This window comes from Serinus canaria, chromosome 9 (genome assembly GCF_022539315.1).
Source record: "Serinus canaria isolate serCan28SL12 chromosome 9, serCan2020, whole genome shotgun sequence".
In the NCBI taxonomy this organism is placed as follows: Eukaryota; Metazoa; Chordata; class Aves; order Passeriformes; family Fringillidae; genus Serinus; species Serinus canaria.
The window spans coordinates 9,890,193-9,902,656 of record NC_066323.1 but is presented as its reverse complement, the minus strand read 5'-3'; the positions used below and the strand labels follow the sequence as shown (position 1 = coordinate 9,902,656).

The 12,464-nt window shown below is 46.2% G+C and overlaps 1 long non-coding RNA gene across 1 annotated transcript; it reads left to right on the top strand.

The window, feature by feature from the left end:
- Positions 1 to 3,375: 3,375 nt before the first annotated feature.
- On the top strand, positions 3,376 to 7,694 carry LOC108961910 (uncharacterized). The gene is made up of 4 exons (XR_001990322.3): positions 3,376 to 3,472; positions 5,347 to 5,490; positions 7,022 to 7,124; positions 7,598 to 7,694. It is a non-coding gene; the product is annotated as an uncharacterized LOC108961910 (long non-coding RNA).
- Positions 7,695 to 12,464: the final 4,770 nt, after the last annotated feature.

Genomic DNA, 12,464 nt, shown 5'->3' with positions numbered 1-12,464 from the left:
ACTATTTTAAAGTTTAATTATTTAAGATGTTTAAACTAAATCAGGGCACAAGGCCACGCAGACCCTCTTACTTTAGTATCAATAGAGCTGGAGTTTCATCTCTGGTTGGTTAGAAGAGTTTTGTAAATGAACTAGGATAAGACATTCTACAGACAATGTACATCACCAAATGCAAAACTTAAACTAGGGTGGTATCAGTTTGTGTGAAGGCAGCTTTGAAGCTGCAACAGCATAGTGGGAAGAGCAGCCCTGCCCTGTGAACAAGTGAGAAAAAACAAAAGCTGCTGCTTGCTGGTCTTCATGGAAAATGAAGTTTAAAAAAAAGAAAGAAAAAAGAGGTGGAGGAAAGAACAGAAGCATACTTCAAGAACAAATTCTCATCAGACTAAAAATCAGTGTAACTCCCACATTGCAACACTTTGCAGGTCTAATAGACACAAAGCTGTTCCTTCACCCGAAAGCCAAACATAAAAGTCACGGAAACCCATCATGCCAATTCTGGGGCTGCTTTCCGGAGCAGAATCTCTTTAAATGTCAATGTTCCCTTTGTTCTGTGCACCCTTTATAATGAGTCTATCATCTGTTTGGTAGAAGATCCAGTGAAATATGTAATAAGGTTATCTCACCATCTCTCTCTATTGTAAAGTCATATCTCCTCTTCCACTCATTAATTATTGTCTTCCATTTCCTGTGTCAGATGTGAATCAGAAAATAGGGACTCAAGGCTTGCAAGCTTAGCAACTTACCATATATTAGCTGAGCTGTGGTAACTCTCCATGTGCTCCCTCTTAGCCTGTAATAAACAAAACCAGTGTGACTTTGCTGTACACAGGTCTGCAGCCAATGCAGTTTGGATTAACCTCATTTCATTGTCAGCTAAGCTGACAGTGATAGTGGCCATGGCTCAGCTGATGTTCAGTCCTCATATTGCAAGACTTTGCCTTTAAATGCTGGGAGCAGAGCTCTACCAATATAACTATCTGGAAAGCTACGATGATTTATGTGCTGTCAACATACGCTAAAAAAAAAGGACAGAAAAGCAGCACAATTACATGATTATCAGCCAATGCCCCTTGGTTTGCAGTTTTTCAACCATGAACTGCTCAAACTTTGGATCAAGAAGTGAAGCAATCTGTTTCTCAAGTGCAAACAGGGAAAAGTTATATGAGTCTTATAGCAATTTCAGGCAAATATATCACAGAAGCAGCATGCTTAGCCTTTTTACTGTGCTTCTGTCTGAATTTTCCAGTAAGATTTCCCTGATATATAGTAAGAGTCAAAACTCTAATCTCTTTTAGCTCTTTTTTATTGTCTCTGCAGCACTAACTTTGAAAAATGGCCTTGTCCCCAAAGAACTGCACACAGTCCATGTAGAGAAGCTGTTAAAATAAATGCTTTACGTAAAAAATATTGCAGACGAACTGGGCTCTGAGGGTTTTAGAGCTACAACATATAGATATAAACCAGAGCAGCTAAGTATGAATGGAGGTCATACTCCAGTAGAGAAGAAGGGAAGTCCCCTGTCTGACAGTGTTGCACACAATCTCTGAAAGCAACAATTCCTTCTCTTCTTTCTCAGGGCTGCAGAGTTTTAATAAATGACTATTCTCATGTTAATGTCCTTCTGCCTTCCTCCTCACTGACCTCAATACACACCATGCTGATTCATAAAGTTTCTTCTTTCACTGGATTTGAGTGCTTTCTGGAGACCTTATTTGTGCTATTCTGCCTGCAAGACATCTGGCTGATTTATAGAGACTAAGACACAGACAAGCACAGTGTTGGCTGCCCTACCTGGATATTGTGTTTCCTACACATTGTGTTCCCATCTCTGCCCATGCCGTGGTCTGATTTTTGATAGTCTGTGTATTGTTCAAAGAAGAGAGCAAACTTTCCACCTCTCAGAAAAGCTTCTGAGATCCTCAGGAATAGAAGTATGCTTTTCCACCTGTATTCCTCAAAAAGCAGTGATATCTGTGTCTAGACACCGATTGGGGAAATTCAGGCAAGGGATAATGTGCAAATAAGAACATGATTCAGTGGTGGCAAAAATACAGACAAACACCAGGTGCCTCAAAGTCTGAATCACAAACACGGCAGTGAAAAAATCTGAGAGCACAAGAGATGATGGAGGAGCTTGACTTGGCATTTATCTGTTTATTCCAACAGGATATGCAGATTCCACCCTTCTGACATCACTGCTCATCTGCCTCATCAGTGCCTCATGACACAACCCCTCTCCATAGCACTGAGTCAGCACCACTGTGTGATCTCCTCTTGGCAATGTAAGATGTGGTGAAAGGCTGCCCATGATGGTGAAAGCATAGAGGGATCTCTAAACAGGTCGCCAAAGGGATTAAAAAACTCATGGTCATCTTATGAGCACCCCTCCCAGGAAATAACATGGGCTCAGAAAAATTTACTGTACGGTAACACAGCAGTGTTCTATGGGAGTGCTCCCACAGCAGATGGAACAATAATTCATACAGTGTGTTCAAACAAAGGAGCAAGGAACACTTGCACTTCACTCCTGGAGCCCCAAAAAAGCTCCAAAGTGTATTTTCCCCTGTAACTAACAGGTACAGACTGTTTACTCTTCTAGAGGCCTGGACTGAAAGAACATTTATTAAAGAGTCCCTGAAGTGTCCAAGACCTTGGGGCCCTGGGCAGACTGGCCTAGAGGTGGGTGCCCTTGCACACGAAGAGAGGTTTGGAACTAGATGAACTTTAAGGTCTCCTCCAATCCAAACTATTCTATGATTCTGTGAACGCATCACACACATGGAGTGCTAACCCTCGTCTCCCCCAAACAAAAATAAGCTGTTTCCTATTTTGAAAAAAAAAACCAACCCAGAACAAAACAATAAAATTGAAAGAATCTGAGATACTCATAATAATGGTTGACTTACAAGAGGCAATGTAAAGAGAAGCTTTATGTCAGAAGAAACTCAGCCACATGAAAACTAAAATATTGGGCCACTACCCCCAAGTCTGATCTTAAACAGTCTCTGAGTTTCTAAACACAACCCTAAAAACATCCCACGCTGCACCTCAGTGTGTCATTCTGTACCACAGGGACAGGTTTTCTTCCTGGAAAACCAGGTCCAGAGGCCAGGAGACTCTTATTGTATTTGCACATACTAGTGCCTTTTGTTGGGGGATTTAGGTCACAAGAGTGTAGGAAAGGCAGCTCTGAATCACCTGGCTCTTGCACGTGTTGTGCAAAGGTTTCTGAACTCAACCTCCTTTCACGACACACCCTTTGTTTGTTACTTTCTCTTAGGGCTTTTTCGCAACCCCATCCACTGCCAACACAAACAAGGTTGCAACATCTCCCTCCAGTCTGTCTTCCTCTGCTCTGCTCTAAATGTCAAGCAGCTACATAGCACTGCTCACTTGCTTAACTGGGCAAAATACCTGCTGTGGCAGCCCTCTGCCTTGACTGCCTCCGGGAGAAAGTTTCTTGGGATTGGTAGGTGACAGAACCTGCAAGTCGGTCTTAGTCACGTTGACACCAGATACCAAGAGTCTTGCGCAGGTAGGACGCGTGGTTGGCTTTGCTGAGCTGCCATCAAGCATCTGTAAGGCACCGGGGGAGGCTAAGAAGAGTAATTATCAGGGATCACAGTGGCTACCAGAAGTTGTTTCTGCAACTGTGGTGCTTTCTACTTCGCTGCAGTGTGTACCCTGTGCATAGAGAGCAGGGGAGAGAAGTTGCTGCTGTTTGAATGTCATTTATCAATGTGAAACAAATTGTGGGACCTAGCTCCACTCCTAATATTTGGGATAGCCAGAGTAGATCCCTTCTTACTAAAGGGGCACCACAACAAACACTCTGTGAGTAGGGTCTTTAAGCAGGTAGGGAACACAGGCACTCTGGATACCCTCTTAACTCCCAAATCTTGTGCACAGTAGAAAGGAGATATATTTGTCCGCTGAACAGAGGATATCTAGCAAGCCCAGGGAAATGGAGAGTGCATGGTGCCTACACTCAGCCTCTCCACACAGCCATCACAGCAGAGATGCCCGAGGACTCCCCATAGACGGTGGAATACTGGCCTGCCTGTCTGTGTTTTTGGCATGGCCTCCTGCTCGTTCAGATAGAGCTGTTGTGTGTGTGGGATGGGGCAGCATCCTGGTCTCCTCCTCAGCTGGGCTATCACCAGCCCCCAAGCCCCTGCCCAGGGTGGCACGCCAGGAGCCGGGCTGAGGGCGGTGCTGCTCACCGGCTGGAGGCAGCTGCTTCTATCAGCAGCCTTCATCGGGGGATTTTCTCTTATTTCATTCTCAAGCTTCCTTCAGCCTTGGATTTGCATAAGATCCTGGGTTAGGACTAATCTGATCCCAGGCTGGGAACATTGCGTCAGGCCCAGCGAATCCTCCATGCCAAACTGTCTCTGGTTGGGGTGTGTTGGCGCTGGAAAACAGAACTGTGCAGGGACAAATGGCAGCTTGAATTTTCCTTAGTAAGAGGAGGTGCCTGGCTTTGTATCTCATTTAAATTCCTGTGCTGTGTGGCAACTCCCAGTCAAGTTTCTATTTGTTTACAGCCCTTGTAGCCAGGTGCTTTCCATGTTCACTTAAGGTTGCCTAAACAAGAAGCATGTCCAGCCTCCAGGGCTAATAAGAGCACATTGTCCTTGGTGGCAGGAGGACATATCTTGCTTTATCTATGCATTCCCTGGCAAGCAGGAGTGGTGGAGAAAGAGACATGTCTCACTGCCCAGGTAAGAGTATGAATTCAAGTCTCAGAATGTAAATAAATATGTGGCCATTGAGTTGGAGGAGTTACAGGTGACAGGTTGCAAGTGTAGCCATGGCACCTCCTGAAGGGCTGTTCACTGTGGGCATATGGCTGATTGGCTTTTCCAGGTCCCACTGGATTAAATTCAGGAACATACTTGGGAAAGTGGGGGTTTCTCTTAAGGTTTTCACTTGACAGAAGAGTTGAGGCTTAGTAGTGCCAAGTGTCTGATATAGTAATCACCATCTGTCTTGCTCACCTTTCCATCACTGCTTTATGGCCAAGAAGATGGCCTGAGCACTTTCTTTGCTGCCAGATTCACTTGCTTCAAGAACAATTTGGCATCCTGACCTGGAGCAGTTTTTTTATAAAATATAGACACAGGCATGTCCTACTATAGGAGGTACTATGAGCACGGGGCTGTGATTGACACTGGGGTACAGACTGCCCATGGCCCCAGATCCCTCAAGACAGTGCTGACCTACTGTAACACATTGATTATCTCACTGCAGTATTTAAAAATATATACTTCCCACTAAAAATGGTGTGCTCCTCTTGCCAACCAGACTCAGTCTAGATCTGTCTCTCATTTCATTGTCCAGTCCCTGGCAAGCCAAATCATTCTACAATCTCTGAAACTGAAGACACAAAATCACCAATGGAACAGTGCTGATTGGGTCAGAGGTGCAAAGATTTCAGCTCTCCATTTCAAGAGCCATCCTCCAGCTCACAGCTGGTACAAATGGGTATGTCCTTGGCAGTTCAATCACTACTGTCTCCTTGGCTTGAAATGTTGTTTTTTCTGATATTAGAGTATACACAGGCTCAGCCCAGATGCCAATCATGAAACTAAATGTGCAGTTGTAATGGTGGGCAAAAACTGCAGTGCTTTGTTTTACTTGAGCAATGCTCAAAAGTCAAGACATCCTGTCTAGAACATTAAAAACTGTACTTTGTCAATTTACAAGCAACACAGTGGCTCTCTCTCATACCAGAATGTCTATTCCCTAACGCCAGATTCATTGGAATAATACGAAAAGAAAAACAATTGCTTTTTTTTGTTGTTGTCTTTTTTTTAAAGTTTACATTTTACTCCTAAATCCGGAAATCTTTTGATTCCAGTAGGAGCTGTGCTGCCTTGCTGCTGGGATTGGCTCTCTGCACAGGCCTTCAGTAGGGGATTTTTCTCCATTGAGAAGTTTTCTGTTTTGTTTGGGGATGTTTTTGTCCTGGTGACAATTTTGGGTCATGCCAAACCTCCTCGTGAGCATCTCAGTATCACAGCTGCAGCCCCACCTTTCTCACAGAAACACCGAGAGCATTCCTCCCCCTCACAGACAAAGAGAGTGAGCTCCTTGCCCAGAATAACAGAGGCTTTCCTGGGAGCAAATACCTATTCCTGTAGTCACCCAAAGGAGAAGACATGTAGACATGTCAGTGACAAGTCTTTTCCTTTTTTTGTTTTTTTTTTGTTTTTTTTTTTTTTTTTTGTTCTTTCCATAGGGAAGAATATTAATTCCTACCCAAATTCTGTTTGGGCATTTTTGTTGTTTGGTGTTTTGGGGGTTTTTGTTGGTTGGTTGGTTGGTTGGTTGGTTTGTTTTTTGGCATTTTCCTGTTCCCTTTCCTGCAAAGCTGGCTCATGAAGCTGTGTCCCAAATTGTCTGCAGTGTGGCTTTGCAGTGTTGTGGTCAGGGAGCTGGCCTAGGTAGCTGCTCCATACCACACACCCTTGTACCACTGAGCAAGAGAAGTCAATGAAGAGAAGAGTCTGACAGTTAGTTTGACAGCTGTAGGAAAATGACTGTGTATGATGATTAATAAATAGAGAATATTTATGAATGCCTTCCCTCTGAGAATCAGGCTAATAGTAATTATACTTTTCTAAATCCTATCTATAAAGTCATCTGCATTTAGGTAAACAGAGTCATAGAGATTTTTCTGTTGGCATAAACACAAGGCAGAGTCCCAGCTCTCAATCTTTACTTCAGACTCCTGGATGCCAACCTTCATTCTCCGTGAGGACAGAAAGAGAAACTGGCTCCAGAAAATATAGTCAGTGTTTACATTTTATTGAACCACTAGACATTGCTGTTGGCCACATCATGAAAACAGTGCAGCAAAGAGAGCCTTTCATTTGCCTGTGCTTGGCAGAAAGTGTCGTTCTTTGGTTACTCAGCTGAAGTTGACAAGTTGCCCAGTATTTTTATTATCAGGTTGTCAGCTCAATCTCACTACTGCCCTCTTAATTTATTATTTTGTATTTCAAAATCACAGGTGTGACTCATTGCACAGCCAGAGGTTATAATGAAGTATCCCACTCATCCTTTAGCTCACCCTTTGTTCAAGACAATGCAGATTGCAGGAGGTTTCTGAGGAGGTAAGAGGATTGCAAAAGAGTCGAAGACTCCTCTTTTATCTAACCTATGTGTGGGCAGTGAAACTGCCTGATATGAAACCAGTTGGGTGCAAAGGTGGGCATGGAAGTTCATTTGTCATTGTGTCGAGGGTTGAAACTCAGAAGATACAGCAGCTGTCATTAGAGATAGGCAGCCAAACCTAAATCACCTCACCCCGAGGGTGAGTCCAGAGACACAGTCCTAGGATAACACTCTTCTCCCAAGATTTTCTCTATGCTTTAGTTTCCAGCAGGACAGAAGATGAAAACCAAGCAGGCGTTTTTCAATTTAAAAAAATCTTATTCCCTGCATTTTATGACTTAAATCTGGAAGCGACTCTAAGAGCAAGATTATGCCAGCATTGTGCAAATATCAATCCCGTGGCATTAGAGTTTTTGAAATACAAATATAAGTTTTTTAGCATAAAGTGACATATCATCCATGTTTCTCCTAGGAGAATCTGGGATAAGTTGCTGGGAAGAAGGAAGAAGGAGAACAGTTCTATTGGAAAGAATGTCTTGATGCTGATATGAAAATGATGTGGAAGTCATGGGCTGAATTAAATATTTTTCCATGGTGGAAAATTGATGGGAAAGCTTCCTGGTATCAACAGCTCATGTGAAACAGAGGAAGAGATCCTTTTATCACAGAAGAAGAGTGTCAAAATCCAGAGCTATTCTGAATCAATTTGCTCTTTTAATTGTCTTGTGCAGACGTCTGTCTCTGCAGCAGAAATGCTGAGCTCATGATTCATGAAAACCGAGCACATAAACTTGAGGAGATACAAACAAAATTTGCTCATAACAGAAGGAGTTACAATGCCACACACACCACATGTCCTGGCAACTCATTCCCCCCAGGGGGAAGGATGCATGTCCTATGTCCAGTCTGAGTAACCTGGGGCAATGACAGGCAGGGGCAGAACTCTTGGGGTACTTGGTTTTTTTAAAGCTGCAACATGGAGCTGTGGCAATGCCAAAAAGGGTCCCTGGTCTGCTCTGTCTCATTGCTGGGGGGCAGGAGCTGTGGCTCAAAGGATGTCCGCTGGCAACACAGAAAACTACACCAAGAGCACTGGTTCAGCTCTGCCATCTCCAATTTCTGTCAAGTGTAGAATAATAGCTATCCAGCGAGCTGGGACATGCTCCACCAGCATCAATAGGGCTGTGCTTCAGAGCATCCCTCGAGGTAGCAAAGAATTATCCCCATTTTATAAATGAGGTAACTCAGGCACAGGGATTAAAGCCAGAATGTTCCAAGCTGGCTGCCTACTGCTCGGTACCTACACCCATATTTACGCAACTCGTGGCCTGATTTTCAGAAGGGCAGGGCAATGAAAATTTTGGCCTGAGGGGTTTGTTCACACACAGTTTACTGGTAACAACGCCCAGGATGGAAGCCTGGTCTCTGCTACCTGTCTTACACCTTAACCACTGAAAACATCCTTTCTACCACTAGCCAAGAGTTGGTGGAGGTTCCTGAGTGTCCCCATTCACCATGCAGAGGTTCAGAGTTAGCAATGCAGACTGGCTGCCTACGTGCTCTCAGCTAGAGGCTTTTAAAGAGCAATAGCAAGAGTAAAACTGGTGAGATTTCTTTGCTACCTTCTCAGCTCTTCAGAGCCCAGGCAGCTTTGCTTGACTCGCAGTGCTTTGCTAAAACAGCATGTCTGGTGTGTAAACCTCTGTTCTGCCTCACACGTGGCATCATCTTTCCCTCTGTCCCTTCACCATGTCCTGCTCAGGACACCTCAGCCTGGCAGAGCACAGATCCAGTGCAGAACAAGTAAGAAGGGAGAAAACTGGCCAGATGGATATCTGAACTGCTCGAAAGCACAAGCACCAACAGGAGCAAGTTAATCCCAGTGCCCCCTCACCTCTCCTCTGCACTCTCTTCCTGGTCTTTCACTGAGCCTCAGAAATAGCCCTGATTTATTGGAAACTCTTGAGAAGCAAGGAAATAGAGTAAAAAACATACTCCCATACTATCAACTTGCAAAACCTAGGAGGCAGAGCACTTGCTGGCTAGCTACAATAGAGTTTACAACTGTCCCTTCTAAAATCATCCCTGCTAGGGGCTAATGTGATGCTTGTCTTAGCTTGTTAGAGAGCCTTGCTGTCTTTAGACACGTACTTGAAAAACAGCGCTGGTGGTTGGTTGCTACCTGAGGGAAGAAGGACAAAGGATCTCTCTCGGCTGTCTCTGTGGAATGGTCACTGGTCAGGTCACCTCCAGCCTGACCTGCAATACCAAGTGCATGCTGCAAATCCATTGCTGTCAGCCCGTGTGCTTTGTCTCATCTACGGAGTCCCAGCCACCTCTGACCTCTTCTTTCCCTCCCTTCAGGCCATGTCCTGCTCACGAGGCTCCTGCTCAGCTGCTCTGTAGCTTCCCCCCACCCGGAGGGAGGACAGGCGAGAGGAGGTGACAACCTTCAGCAAAGGGTAAGGCTGGAAAAGAAGGAAGTGTCAGCTCAATCAGGTCAGCTCAGCCAACCAACTGCTGCTGTAATCCCTCTGCCTCAGGTCCCTGTGCTGTTCTGTTCGTGCTCTGAATGCTACTGTACGAGCAGCAACCTTGTCCCCATGGTACTGTCAGCCTGCAGCTTCCTGACAGGGAGATGAGGAAAAGGGATAAACAGGAAGCAGCTGATCATAAGAATCTCCCAGAACTCTTTCCAGATCCTTCTTTTTGCAGTGTGTTTTGGGAGCATGGACTTTGAGATGGACTTTACTCCTACTGAAGTTCAGAAGGCCAGACTTTGCAGCTTCTGATTTCTCCAGAAGAAGGCTGAGAGCTAGATCTGAATCAATTCCTAGGCTGGAGTTCATCTCCATATTCACAGCAAACCCAGAAGCTTTGAGAAGCCCCAGTTCCTTCTGCCCAGGTCTGAGGTGCCTCTTTCGGGGTTGGAGCAACTGAGTCTCACCAATCTATCAGCAGCCAGGAGGAAGCTGGGGAACAAATGCCTCCTATTCAATAATACTTGGTGCTGCATTTTATATGGCAGCCAGTGCATTATTCTGTGGTGAAAACAAACCCTATTCTTCTCTGCCAGATAAACACACTTTATCCTATAAAGAGCAGCATTTCTGACTGTTCAGCAGCAGCCAAACTCACGATGGGAAAAATAACAGGTGTTTGTAAGACACTCCCTGTTTATTCACAGTGCTTAAAATAATTGCTTTAAAAAAATCCAGCAGAGATTTTAATTTTCTATGCTCCCACATTTAAAAAAACAAAAACAAAAAACCCCCTAAGCTTGGCTCATAGTAGTTGAAGGCAATTCATTATGAAAGGGGTGTTCTTTCTGTTGTGGTAGCAAAGAAACCTGCTTATGAAAGCTCCTGAGGAGCAGAATAGTAAAGCAAATTCCTGCCTAGAACCAACACTTCCCTGTGCTTTTCATCAAGCTCTCCAGGTGGAAGCTTTTATTATCAAAACACGTGATTTTATTGTCAAAAGGGGATGAGCAGGGATTGAGCTCCTCCAGTTGGTGCCCATCATTGACCAACACTGCCTTTTATAAGGCAACGATGGCCTTGGGCTGGCTTATGCCCTTCCTTCTTGTTCTGGTGGTGGAACAGGAGATAAGTGCACTGCTCCAGGGGGAAAAGTGTGTCTCAGAGGCACCAACCTTTCTTCAATCACTGCTTGCTTCTCCGGGAAATAACTGGCAATGGATCTTGATCAATAGACGGCTTTCCAGCACAATGGGCTGACACACGGTGCTGGAGGAAGAGGACAGAGACTCCCTGTCTCCATCCACTCTCCCCATGCTTGCTTACAGCACAGATGAGGGACATCCCTGAGCTGCCCAGAGGGTGAGGGGACACTCAGTGCATGGCTGCTGCCAGAATTTGGTCCTTGTGGTGGCGAATGGGCCATGGATGAAGTCCCTGCAGGAGCCACCCAAGGGAATGTAGCATCATTCCCGTGGGCTACAAGCTTCATGAGACAACAATTGTGGTGGTCCTCTGTCCTCAGGACTTTCCCTTCCTATGGGGTATGCCTCCCCTTGAGTCTGGCCCCCTGCAAGCTGTTGGGATAAGTCACAGATGCTCGGTAGCTCCCTGGGAGCCTGGAAAGAATAGGAGCAATAGGAGCCCACCTAGCAGCTCTCCAGTGCTGTCCCAACCCCCAGGTGCTGCTCCTGGTGGTTCCTGGACTGCCATCCATGTCCCAGGTGGATGTAGACACAGCCTAAGCCTTGCCTCCAACACAGGACTGAGACACCCTGATGCTGGCAGTAAAACACAGCCACATTTTAGATTTTACTGTTCCCACAAAGGTGCAGGAAGAGTTACACAACCCAAACCGTCTCCCTGGGAGGGCTCACCTGTCTCTAAGCGGCGGACATAGAGACAGGCAGATGGGCTTTGTGCAGACGAGGGGCTGAGCAGGGTTTGCAGCAGGGACAGGGCTCCCAGCGCTGCGGCTCTTCTCTGTGCCACGGCAGCGTTCCCAGCTGGGACCCGGCTGCCGGGGCACCGTCGGGCTTGTCACACACAGCAGCCTCTGGCCTGAGCAAAAGAGACAGATGAGAGCCAGAGAGAGAAACAGAGGCACAGGGGAGAGCAGGCAAGAGAGCAGCGTGGGCCGCGGGGACTCGGCAAGGTGCCACTGCCACTCGGGCTGCGACAGCGACCTGTCCTGCCGCGCAGGGGCTCCTCCAGCAGACACTGGGATGAGGCAGAGGGCAGCTCCCGAAAGGGCATCCCCACAGGCACACAGGAGGAGATGAAAGGAGGAGGCTGCAGTGCGAAGCGAGGCAAGATGAAAGGCCGGAGGAGCAGAGACGGCGGTGACTCAAAAAGCAGAGCCAGAGGCAGCGGCAGCCGCGGCGCGCTGAGCACGGAGCGGCCCCGGCGCAGACACAAAGGAGAGCTGCAGCAAAGCGCGGGGTCCCAGAGCAGCCCTGAGATCAAACCCATCCCCAGCCCAGCCAGACTGCGAGTGTCTGAGCAATAAAGGATCTCACACTGCTCCGTGCCGGCAGCTCGAGGCCTGCGGGGCGAGGCAGGGCTTTATGCACACAAATGAAGTACAACCGAGTCCTCTGTAGAAGCTGCACTGGCCTGGGCAAAAAGCACAGAGAGGGGAAAAATGGTAGAGATAGAGACAGAGAATAGAATAGAATAGAATAGAATAGAATACAATACAATACAATACAATACAATACAATACAATACAATAGTTAAGGTTGGAAAGGACCTCTGAGATCATTGAGTTCAACCATTAACCTGACACTGCCACTAAAGCGTGTCTCTGAGCACCACATCTATGGATTTTCTGATCACTTTGCAGGACAGTGATTCCAT